Here is a 13,562-nt window from a genome sequence, read left to right on the forward strand (position 1 = left end):
TGTCGTGCGCATCAGCCACCAAACTTGGTGACCATAAAGGTTCCAGCAGCTATTGGGTCATTAACTCAAAAAGTATGGACTTGTCCCTGAAAAACTCGTACTATCTGTACTTAATTTTGTTCTAAATTTGTCCCTACAATATTTTGTTCCAAAAACCTTTGGTTTTCTTCTGGGATTTGGAGAATACCACGCGGTGATCCTCTATAAGAGGACCCCATTGTCTTCAAGGTGTTATATAAGAAAACCTCATGGTCTTAAATTCGAAGACATCAGTGTCTTCTATAAGAAAACATCAGTTTCTTTTATAAGAAGACATCTGCGTATTTTATCAGAAGACCTCATGGTTTTCTATAAGAAGACAACATGGTCTTCTATAAGGAGCCCTCATGGTTTTCTATAAGAAGTCCTCATAGTCTTCTATAAGAACACCTCATGGCCATCTACAAGAAGACCTCATGGTTTTCTATAAGAAGACCTAATGGTCTTCTCTAAGAAGGCCTTGGGGGCCCTCTATAAGGCCTCATAATCTTCAATTCGAAGACGTCAGCGACTTTTATAAGAAAACCTCAGCATCTTTTATAAGAAGACTTCTGCGTGTTTTATCAGAAGACCCCACGATCTTCTATAAGAAAACCTATTGGTCTTCTATAAAAAGACTTCATAGTCTTCTTAAAGAAGACCTCATGGTCTTTCACACGAAGACCTCATGGTCTTCTATAAGAAGACATCTTGTCCTCATTGTCTTCTACACGAAGAAGTCATTGTCTTCTACTACCTCATGGTCTTCTACAAGAAGACCTCATTGTCTTCTATAAGAAGACCTCATGGTCTTCTATAAGAAGACCTCATGGTCTTCTATAAGAAGACCTCATGAAGAAGAAGACCTTATAGAAGACCTTATAGGCTTCTTATAGAATACCCTATAGGCTTCTTATAGAAGACCTTATAGGCTACTATAGGAAGACCTCATGGTCTTCTATAAGAAGACCTCATGATCTTCTATAAGAAGACCTCATGATCTTCTATAAGAAGACCTAATGGTCTTCTATAAGAAGACCTCATGGTCTTCTACAAGAAGACCTCATTGTCTTCTTATAGAAGACCTTATAGGCTTCTTATAGAACCCCTTATAGAAGACGTCATGGTCTTCTATAAGAAGACCTCATGGTCTTTTATAAGGAAACCTTATGGTCTTCTATAAGAAGTCCTAATGTCTTCTATAAGAAGACCTCATGGTCATCTATAATAAGACCTCATGGTATTCCATAAGAAGACCTCATGGTCTTCTATAAGAAGACCTCATGGTCTTCCATAAGAAGACCTCTCATGGTCTTCTATAAGAAAACCTCATGGTCTTCTATAAGAAGACCTCATAATCTACTATAAGAAGACCCCATGGTCTTCTATAAGAAAACCTCATGATCTTCTATAAGAAGACCTCATGGTCTTCTATAAGAAGACTTCGCGGTTTTCTATAAGAAGACCCCATGGTCTTCCATAAGAAGACCTCATGGTCTTCCATAAGAAGACCTCATGATCTTCTATAAGAAGACCTCATGGTCTTCTATAAGAAGACTTCGCGGTTTTCTATAAGAAGACCCCATGGTCTTCTATAAGAAGACCTCATGGTCTTCTTATAGAAGACCTTATAGGCTTCTTATAGAAGACCTTATAGGCTTCTTATAGAACCCCTTATAGGCTTCTTATAGAAGACCTTATAGGCTACTATAGGAAGACGTCATGGTCTTCTAGAAGAAGACCTCATGGTCTTTTATAAGGAAACCTTATGGTCTTCTATAAGAAGTCCTAATGTCTTCTATAAGAAGACCTCATGGTCATCTATAATAAGACCTCATGGTATTCCATAAGAAGACCTCATGGTCTTCTATAAGAAGACCTCATGGTCTTCCATAAGAAGACCTCATGGTCTTCTATAAGAAAACCTCATGGTCTTCTATAAGAAGACCTCATAATCTACTATAAGAAGACCCCATGGTCTCCTATAAGAAAACCTCATGATCTTCTATAAGAAGACCTCATGGTCTTCTAAAAGAAGACTTCGCGGTTTTCTATAAGAAGACCCCATGGTCTTCTATAAGAAAACCTCATGATCTTCTATAAGAAGACTTCGCGGTTTTCTATAAGAAGACCTCATGGTCTTCCATAAGAAGACCTCATAGTCCTCTATAAGAACCTCACTCTCTTCTTATAGGAGACCTTATAGGCTTCTTATAGAAGACCTTATAGGCTTCCATAGGAAGAATTCGTGGTCTTCTATAAGAAGACCTAATGGTCTTCTATAAGAAGACCTCATGGTCTTCCATAAGAAGACCTCATGATCTTCTATAAGAAGACCTCATGATCTTCTATAAGAAGACCTCATGGTCTTCTATAAGAAGACCTCATGGTCTTCTACAAGAAGACCTCATTCTCTTCTTATAGGAGACCTTATAGGCCATGAATTCTTCCTATGGAAGCCTATAAGGTCTTCTATAAGAAGACCTAATGGTCTTCTATAAGAAGACCTCATGGTCTTCTATAAGAAGACCTCATGGTCTTCTATAAGAAAACCTCATGGTCTTCTATAAGAAGACCTCATAATCTACTATAAGAAGACCCCATGGTCTTCTATAAGAAAACCTCATGATCTTCTATAAGAAGACTTCGCGGTTTTCTATAAGAAGACCTCATGGTCTTCCATAAGAAGACCTCATAGTCCTCTATAAGAAGACCTCATTCTCTTCTTATAGGAGACCTTATAGGCTTCTTATAGAAGACCTTATAGGCTTCCATAGGAAGAATTCATGGTCTTCCATAAGAAGACCTAATGGTCTTCTATAAGAAGACCTCATGGTCTTCTATAAGAAGACCTCATGGTCTTTTATAAGGAAACCTTATGGTCTTCTATAAGAAGTCCTAATGTCTTCTATAAGAAAACCTCATGGTCTTCTATAAGAAGACCTTATAATCTACTATAAGAAGACCCCATGGTCATCTATAATAAGACCTCATGGTATTCCATAAGAAGATCTCATGGCCTTCTATAAGTAAACCTCATGGCTTTCTATAAGACAACCCCATGGTCTTCTATAAGAAGACCTCATGCATGGTCTTCTATAAGAAGACCTTATGGTCTGCTATAAGAAGACTTTAGGGTGTTCTATAAAACCTCAGCGTCTTCTGTAAGAAGACCTCATGGTCTTCTATAAGAAGACATCATGGTCTTCTATAAGAAGACCTCATGGTCTTCTATAAGAAGACCTCATGGTCTTCTATAAGAAGACCTCATGGTCTTCTATAAGAAGACATCTTGGTCTTCTACACGAAGACCTCATTGTCTTCTACACGAAGACCTCATTGTCTTCTATAAGAAGACATCTTGGTCTTCTACACGAAGACCTCATGGTCTTCTATAAGAAGACCTCATGGTCTTCTATAAGAAGACCTCAGAGGGTCTTCTATAAGAAAACCTCATGGTCTTCCATAAGAAGACTTAATGGTCTTCTGTAAGAAGATCTCAGAGGGTTTTCTATAAGAAGACCTCAGAGGGTCTTCTATAAGAATACCTCAGAGGGTCTTCAATAAGAAGACCTCAGTGGGTCTTCAATAAGAAGACCTCAGAGGGTCTTCTATAAAGCCTCGCGGTCTTCTATAAGGCCTCACGGTCTTCTATTAGGCCTCACGGTCTTCTATAAGGGCTCACGGTCTTCATTTCGAAGACCTCAGTATAAGAAAACATCTAAAGGGCTCATGGCCTTCTATAAGGCCTCATAGTCTTCAATTCGAAGACCTCGGTGTCTTCCATAAGAAAACATCAGCGACTTTTATAACAAAACCTCTGCATCTTTCATAAGAATACCTCTGCGTCTTTTATCAGAAGACCTCTATGTCTTTTATCAGGCTCTATAAGAAGACTTCAGGTTTTTCTGTGAGAAAATCTCATTTAGGCTCTTCTATAAGAACACACCAGATCCTTCTATAAGAACAACTCAGGCCCTTCTATAAGAGGGCTTCAAGGTATTTTTAGAACATCCCAGGTTCTTCTTTAAGCAGACCGCATGGTCTCTACAAGAAAATCTCAGGATGTTCTAACAAATACCTCAGGCTCTTATATAAGAATACCTCAGATTCTTCAATAAGGAGATCTCAGGTTCACTCACATGGATTAGAGGATACTGTCATAGTTCGCCTGACAAATCCATCGTGTCATATGGCGGGTTATTTTAGCCGACAGTATATTGAGCACCCCCGGTCAGGCAAAGAGATGTTTTTTTTCAAACTCTTCCAGCCGAGAAGAAATAATTTCCACAAGGTCTCAACTAGAACAGACAGTGCCATAGAATAGTTAAGCTGTTAGACTATGTTGAAATTACTACCCTACAAACCTGACCCCACGGAGTAAACCATGGAGTTCCCTAAGGAGGGTTAAAATCTCCGGAACCGTATTACTTATACCTTTCTGCAATTCCGCAACCAACGGCATTGGTATAATTACGCACGCGGATTGTAAGTTCATGGTGTCAGGTCCCATCGTTAGTTCTTATTGAGTTATTTTACGCGAGAAATATAATTCCGATTATTATTCGGCGCCAGTGTGGTATTCCAATGTAAGTGATACTCCATGAAAGAATTTACAATGGCAAAGGGATGGCAAAAGGGTGTTCTCCTGATGTCTTTGGTGGTCCACCTACAAGATGTTGCCGATGCAGTATCTGCTCTGGTGGTATCGACAGAACCATCCAAATTATCATCTTGTGGATAGGTAACCCCCGCCCTGGCATACCAGGAGTGATCTTCATGATCTAGAGAGAGATCCAAAGATATAAAAGAGGACTCTTAAATCAGCAGGCATATCAAGCAGGTTTGAAATGTAATTCATACTTATGTCGCCATCTGTGGTAGCGGATGAACAACACCAGCCTCCACAAACGAGACTCGTTTTGGCGCAATAAAGTTCAGGTTTGTGTAGCCGCTTCAGATCATATTGGGTCAAAATTGATGGCGTAATGTAGAACAACTGATCCGAATGGAATAAGGGACCGCTTGATATGCTGCACCTATACAACTGCCCAACCAAACAAACTCACTTAAGTCCCATTTCATTATAGACAAATTCTATTCATTTTTAACTTGGAGTTGGAAGCAGTATCAAATTAATAAAAATGAAACGTATGTAGGTATTATATTTTCTCTCTCTAGAGTTGGGCAATAGTTCCTATATCACTGTCCTGGTTCCAAAAACTATGAGTGATGTCACACAAACTAACGTATGAAATTACGATACACAGTGTTTTCATACAAACGAAGCGGACGAATTGAACTAGAACGTTCAATTGAACTAGTTTTCTCATCAAAATTTGGTGTCACTTTTCAAAATGCCTTTCTTCACTGGGATACTGGGAAATTTGGGAAATATTTTTGGATGGTTAGTTTTGTGTTGTAATGCAAATTATATAATAAAAAGGGGGAATTTTAACATAACATTTGTGTTCATATAATTAGGAAAGGGGAGATGGTGGAAGGAACTTTCAACATTTACTTTTTAAGTTTACTTCTTTTTTTTACAAACAAACAGTGCAGGAGGCATTTACAAGAAACCAATGTGATGCTTATTCGTACATACAAATTTACAACTATGTACATATATATTTACAAATATTTAATACAAACAATATTTATTTCAGATTCAAAAAAAAAAATTAAAAAAATAAAAGAAAAAATTTAAATGTAAAACAAAATAAAAAAATGGTAGGAGAATTTATTAATTGTCATTCACTATGTAAGAAAATTTAAAGAAATTTCGTTAATCCGACTTTCAAGAGAAATTACATTTTGTTACCAAAACTTCAGCCCAATTGTAGGTCTGTCTGGTTACTTTCCCAGCAAGAATTGTCTAGCAAGAACTTTCTCGGAGAGTAAGGAGTTTCTGTTCTCTTTTCCAAGAAAAATGTAAAAAGTAAACAGACACCTTCCCTGTAAGCAATCAGCTGTTTTTCAAAACAGAACAATTAGTCCCGGTCCACACTAACGCGAATTTCATTAAAAAATTTCATGAAATTAGGCGTTCTTGAATCGAATTTCTCACAACAACAATTTTATGATTTTACTCTACTATGTCCCGGTCCACACTAGTATGAATTTCATTAAAAAATTTCATGAAATTAGGCGTTCTTAGCTCGAATTCCCCACTACAGCATTTTTATGATTTTACTCTACTATGGAACTCGATCTAGAGACGCATAATTTCGTGTCAAAATTTCAGTGAAATTACTTAGTGTGGCCCGAGGCTATGGAATCGATCTAGAAACGCATAATTTCAAGAATTTATTCAATGAAATCACTCTAGTGTGGACCGGGACTTAGTCCGCCATTAAAGGAACCAAACAAGCAAAAAAATTGTATTTTATTAAAAATAAAAAAGAAAATGACATGAAAAAAATAAATTTTTCTATTTTGAAACTTGGTTCTCCCAAAAAAAAAAAAAAAAAAAAAACATTTAACTCGGAATTGACACACCAAAATTGTTTTCAATTTGCACAAACATAAATAACCGAATAATTAAAAACAACTGATTTATTGTTTCCAGTAAGAAGAAGAGTTGCAAGTGCTTGCTAGAAAAAATTTGTCCAGCAAGAATTTGCTAACTCTCAGTAAAAGAACTGTTTAAATGTCTCTCTCGAATCGCTCTCTTTTGCTGGACTTTTGTGTTAACAGACGACTTCCAGCAACAATTGGTACAAATTGTTACAAATTTTAGGGTAAACAGGCAAACCCAATGAATATCAACTCCCCGAGAGTTTTCCTTTAAGTTGAAACGATAGAAAGAAAAAACTCACGGGGAGTTGACATTCATTATAACCCTGCTTATTAGAAAAAGAAAGTTGTATTGTGTTGCTTTTCGCTGAAATCTAAATAAAACAAGTAAAAAAGTATCAGTCAGCTGTACTGACGCAGATATATCCAAAGCCTCTGACCAAACCGTGAATACAACCTTTCCAAAATTGTTCAAATAGGTCCAAGACGAGTCTTTAAACTGTACTTTTTCCACTTTTTCCATGTGCAAAGTTTGGAACAAAATCCCTGTGAGAGTTATCTTCCGGATTTGCCATTTTAGTGGGTCCTGTTAGCGTTTCTTGGAGCTTTCAGACAGTTATCTCAGGAAGTATGAACTTGCGCCGAAAATAAGGGGCGACAAGGATAAATGCTGAAAAAAAATGTCAAAACAATCCGAGACAAGCTCTTAAACTTCACTTTTTCCTAATTTTGTGTGGGTGGTACCCGAATGACGGGACCAATATAGTCCATATTCTAACCTTATACATGAATCGATAAAATAAAACGTTGTGCAAAGTTTGGACCAATCATTCACTCTTTGCCAGAATTATAATGCGGATTTGCCATTTTAGTTGGAGCCGTCAGGGTTTCTTTGAATTTATGAACTGGCGGTGCAGGAAACCAACCTCAACGACAACTACAGCTTAGAGCGTTGTTATGGTTACATCTTATTAAGGAAGGATCGCACCAGAAGTAGAGTTGGAGGTTAGCTTTCCTTTTGCTCTGTTCAATACATGACCCGTACATGAAATGTATGGGGGTAGCAATCAGGTGCGCAACTGCCGAGATAGAGTTGCTGAACGTATACATTCCGCCGAGAAATAGCTGTATCTCAGATTACAAGTCTAACATTAACAAGCTTTTGGAAGGTCATAATCGTCTGGTCTTGGAGGACTTTAATGCGCATCATGAGATGTGGCATTCGGCCCTCGGAAACGACCAGAGGGGTACAGCGCTGGCTGACCGTTTTGCACGGTCAATGAGGACGCCCCTACCAGAATTAGAGGAGAGTGTTACAGTTCGCCAGACATAACCATCGTGTCACCTGGTCTGACAAATGACGTCACCTGGCAACCCGTCATTTCCCTTGGATCAGACCATCTCTCCATAATTGTCTCCATTAGCAGACCGCCCGATTTCATCACCTCCGAACGCCGCACGTTCGTCAATCCTAAGTGAGATTCTCCACTCCCGCTTCAAAAAACTGTCCCATCCTTCTGATGTTCGGGTAACGGAAAGGTTAAATCATCTAAAGAGTTGCAACATTGGTGCCGGTTTAAGTGAATCGTGGGCATCGGTTAAGTCACTCTCGAACTCCGGAAGGAGGGAAGATAGGACCTCAGTCACGATTGACGACGTTATGTTGAGTGACCCGAAGAGGTGCGTAAGTTATTTTAATCGACAGTTTGTCGAGCACCCAGAGAGTGTCAGGGCGGAGAGAAGAGTGTTAAGGCCTGCGTACATAAGCTGCCTTGCCTGATTGCCTTGCTTTCCTGGTTCATTTCTGACATAATAAAAATAAAAGAATAAAGAAGGCCGAGCAAATTTTGAACTGGGTTGCCCTTTCTTTTTTATTCATTTATCAGAAGCAAGCAAGGTAAGCAGGCAAGACAGCTTATGTACTCACCTCTTTACGTCGCATCAGATTTCTTCCTGCCGAAGATGAACCACCACAGTTTACAATGGATGATGTTGCGAATGCCATCAGGAACGCTAAATCATCCAAAGCGTTGGGCCCAGATGGAATCTCCATGGTAATGCTGAAACTGCTGGATGACCGGGAGTGGAGAATCTCACTTAATTTCTCAACCTGTCACTAGCCACCCTCATTGTCTGGTCTGGAAAATGGCCCGCTACTGAAGCCAGGCAAGGATGCCAGCAAGAGTGAATCGTACAGGCCGATTTCACTTTTTTCGCCTATAGCAAAGACTCTTTAGGCCTTAAGGCCTGCGTACATAAGCTGCTCTGCCTGATTGCCTTGCTTTCATGCTTCATTTTTGACATAATAAAAATAAAAGAATAAAGAAGGCCGAGGAAATTTCGAACTGGGTTACCCTTTTCTTTTTTATTCTTTTATCAGAAGTAAGCAAGGTAAGCAGGCAAGGCAGCTTATGTACGCAGGCCATAAGTCCTCCCCAGCGTCAGAAATAGCTGTCTAGTTGCCGATCATCAGCATGGAGTGATATCTCCGGAACTGTTTAACCTCTACCTTTCCTGATGATCCTGATGACAACTGTGAGAGACTGAACTCCTATTTAGCCGATCTTACCACATTTTTCCACATGAGGAATATGCAGATATCCGGCAGTAAATGTACGGCCACTCTGTTCACCACATGGACGGCGCAGTATAGAAGAACGTTGAATGTCGTTGTCGATGATAGCAGAATTCTGACCACAAAATGCCTCAAAATTCTTGGGGTCAAATTCGACACTACATTCAAGCCATGCGCACACGACAAACTGAAAAACAGGAACAAGGTCCTCAGATTTGGAAACCTTGTTGACCCCATATAACGCGATAGGTCGGTCTGTGGTAAGCTATGCGGCGCCAGTTTGGTCCTCGAATTTAGTTGATACGCATTGGAAAGAGATTCAAACTTGTCAGAATGCCGCCCTGAGAACAGAAACAGGGTGCCTCCTCAAGTCTTCAGTGGACCATCTGCATGAGGAGGCAAAGATTCTTCCAGTACAGTAATACAATGAGATGCTTTCTTTGCAGTACTTGCTCGGGTGTTACAGTGAGAGCCATCCCAGTTACCATCTGATGGGTAGACTCGATACACCCAGGCATATCAGGAAGGATATTCATGCTCTAGAGAGGGAGGTCCAACAATATAGGAGAGAACCTCTAGATCAACAGGTATATCAGGCAGGTTTGAACAGCATTCACACGGACACAGTTGTCAAGGCCATAAGCAAATACAGTGTGAATAAAGTCCTCGAAATACATCCCCCATCTATCGCAACTGTGGAACGTGTCTAACCCTTTTTTCGATATGGATTTGCATAAAAACTTAAAAGTGTTGCGGAGGAGGTACCTGAATGAATGGACCCGTCAAGGTATAATTTAGAACTTTTGGACCATATTTGGCATCGGCAAAAATGTCCAAAATATGCTCGAACAGACCTTAAACTACACTTAAATAAAAATGTGAAACTTTTGTGGAGGAGGTACCCTAAAAAGTGGACCGATATGCTTCATTTTCGAACTTAAATTATGCTTGGAAAAATATTAATATTAAGTTTGAAACAAATTGTTTGTTCCATTCAAGAGATAACGCACAAGAATTGATGGGGAAGTACCGGATGAAGTAGACTAATAAACACCATCATTAAACTTTACGGTTTACAGGCATATTACGATATGCTATGTTTGGACTAAAGCAGTATACGTTTCGAAAGTTGTCGTGCACACCAGCAGCTTCACATAGTGGCGTAGGGCTGGTTTTTACAGCTATTGGGCCATTTTCACGGAAAGTGTGGGCTCGCCCCTGCAAAAAAACTTGTACCGTCGTAATAGGGGCCCCATGAACAACCTGTTTAAAAACAAATGAAAACGATTCGAGTGCAAGTTTTAAACTGCACTTTTCCGAAATTTTTTGTGGGAGGTACCCGAAGGAGTGGATCGATCTAGTCCGTATTCGCACCTATAGTGCGATTTCCTAACTCATTTTTTGAGTAACCGACAAAAATCGGTCAAATTGAAATGCTTACAATTTCGGTAATTAACGATATTATTCGGTAAGTTAGCGACCAATAAAATGTTGATGTAAAGTTCTACCGATAGCAACAGTGTTGTCTACTTTTATTTGAACTTTTCATTCATAATTTTGCGTTTTAGAGAGAATGAGTTAGAGAATCGCACTACAGATCTATGTCTGGTAGAAATATTACAATGTGCAAAATAATCCCAGTCCCATTTTCTTAGGAAGTATGGACTTGTCCCTGAAAAACTTGTACCGTTGTAATTGGGGCGTACAAGTTGTTTCAAAAAAGTTTAAACGAGAGCAGGTTTTAAACTGAACTTTTCTGAAATGTTGTGTGGGATATGGACCATATTGGAACGTCATCTATGTCTGGTAGTAATTTCACGAGGTGCAAAATATAGACCAAATTGGCTACTCCTTCCGAGCGTTATAGTGTGCGCAATTTTTCAAAAAAATTGAACTTCTGTGGGGGAGGTACCCGTTAGAGTGGACTGATATGGGCCATCTTCGAACTTGATATAAAGTTTGGACAAAATTTTACTAGGGCCAAATTTTGAACCAAATTGGTTGATCCGTTGTGGACACTTCTAGGCCAAATCCTGGCAAACATTCCAAATTTTATTAAAATCGCACATTTATAGCGCGTTTCGTGCATCAAATACCTAAAATCGGCCGAGAATATATATGGGAGCTATATCCAAATTTGAACCGATTTCTATATAATTTGGCACACTTATTTCTAGGCTTAATTCCGTCGCACTTTCCAAATTTCATTGAAATCGGACATATATAGCGTGTTTCGTGCACCAAATTCCTTAAATCGGGGGAAAATATATATGGGGGGTATATCCAAATCTGAACCGATTGCTATATAATTTGGCACACTTATTTCTAGACCGAATCCCGGCAAACATTCAAAATTTTATTGAAATTGCACATTTATAGCGCGTTTCGTGCATCAAATACCTAAAATCGGCCGAGAATATATATGGGAGCTGTATCCAAATCTGAACCGATTTCTATATAATTTGACACACTTATTTCTAGGCTTAATTCCGTCGCACTTTCCAAATTTCATTGAAATCGGACATATATCGCGAGTTTCGTGCACCAAACGCCTTAAATCGGTCGAAAATATATATGGGGGCTATATCCAAATCTGAACCGATTTTTACCAAAATAAATAGCGTTCGTCCTTTAATCAAAAAAAACTATCTTCCCCAGTTTTCATGCGAATCAGACAATAAATGCGACCTGTTTGCTCAGTACAATCCCAATAATCAGAAAATCCAGGCGCCCGTGGTGGTGTTCAAATCGCCCTACCCTAATGAGTATATCTCGTTTCCTTTTGCATGTTACAAACTTATGCACAAAGACATACTACCCCTTACCACAAGGTGGTGTAGGGTATAAAAATGCAATAAGCGCATCCGGCTTGCACTCTGTATGGCCGAGTTCGATTCCCAGGCAACAAGACAACATCACATTTTTAATTGTGGCAAAAGTATCCCTCAGCGTATTGTTGGTGACATTTCCTGATTATTTCAGACATGAAAACTTTTCTTCAAGTGGTGACGTTAGGCACGCCGTTCGGACTCGGCTATAAAAAGTAGGTTCCATTATCATTGAACTACATAATATGAATTGAGGTGCACTCATTTATATAAGAGGACTATCCTTTGATCTTTATCTTCACATTGAACGGACCTTGCGTATTCCCATACACAAATAATGAAAACAAAATAAAATCAAAAACATAATTTCTTTAAAATTAAAATTATTTATTTAGAAAAAAATTATAAATTTTCTTTAACTAAATAAAAAGGAGAAATTAATCAAATTTTGTTTATATAGTTTAAGGATAACTTAAGGAAAACAAATTTAAACAAAACAGAATATTTTCATAGAATTAATTAATTGAACTTAAGTAGTAATGTTTTTTTTTTTTCTTTTGTTTATATAAAAAGAGCAGAACTAAAATATGGGTTTTTTATTATTAATGATTTATTGCAAATTGTATTTTTTTTAGGTAATAATTTGACACACAATGGTTTTTATTTGATATACCCAAAGTCCACAATTTGTATGTTTTTAATATTTATGGAAAATATTTTTTTTCTAACAAAGAGTCATTGAGCAAATCTATAGAATAATAATAATAATTTTAAATTATTATAAACTAAAAAATGTAATTATTAAAACTAAACAAACTAAAAAAGTCTTGAGATGTTTGATTAAAAATTAAAATTATGACTTGAAGGCAAATTATATAATAAAAAAAAAAAACAAATTTAATTATAATAATATAAGAAATTATGGAACTAAACTAAGAGCAAGAATTGTATTTATATATGTTTATAGTTTGTTTTATTTTGACTAAGACATGTTTGGGAAAATCTAAAAAAAATGAAATTTCATTGTTTTTTCGGCTTAGATTAGATGGGTAATTTTTTGTTGGTTTGAAACTTATACAAAAATTATTGCCTTTAAAAAATTGCACAGAATAATGACATTATTTATAAAATGGCTATTTTTTAAAATTTTATCATAAAAAATTGTATGTATGTTTTCTACCCCGCTGTGTTTTTCAGTTAGACTAGAAAATCTTATAATTAACTCTTATAGAGCATAAAGATATTATTTTTCATGTAACGATTTTCATTAAAGTGGGGGTTTAAAAAGTTTATTTAAACATTTTTGTGGGCGATATTTATTCTTGGCAAACAATTAAAAATAATTTCTTTTAATGACTATGTTTATGTTGTAATTTACGTATTTTTCCATTCTTATTTTACTTAATTATTGTTTTTCTTTTGCTATTTACAGTTTTCCTTTAAAAAATAATAATAATTATATTTAAAATTGTTTTTTCTCTTTTTTCTTACTATTGTGTTTAAAAGGAGTTTTTTGTTTTTTTATTTATAAGGGATTTTTTGTAATTTCTTTTAAAGAAACTCTGCTTTTTTGCTTATATTAAAGATTTTAACTAACTTGTTTTTCCTACATTATTTGCTTTAGA

Source organism: Musca autumnalis, unplaced genomic scaffold (assembly GCF_047663935.1).
Source record: "Musca autumnalis isolate F117 unplaced genomic scaffold, ASM4766393v1 scaffold_5, whole genome shotgun sequence".
Taxonomy (NCBI): domain Eukaryota; kingdom Metazoa; phylum Arthropoda; class Insecta; order Diptera; family Muscidae; genus Musca; species Musca autumnalis.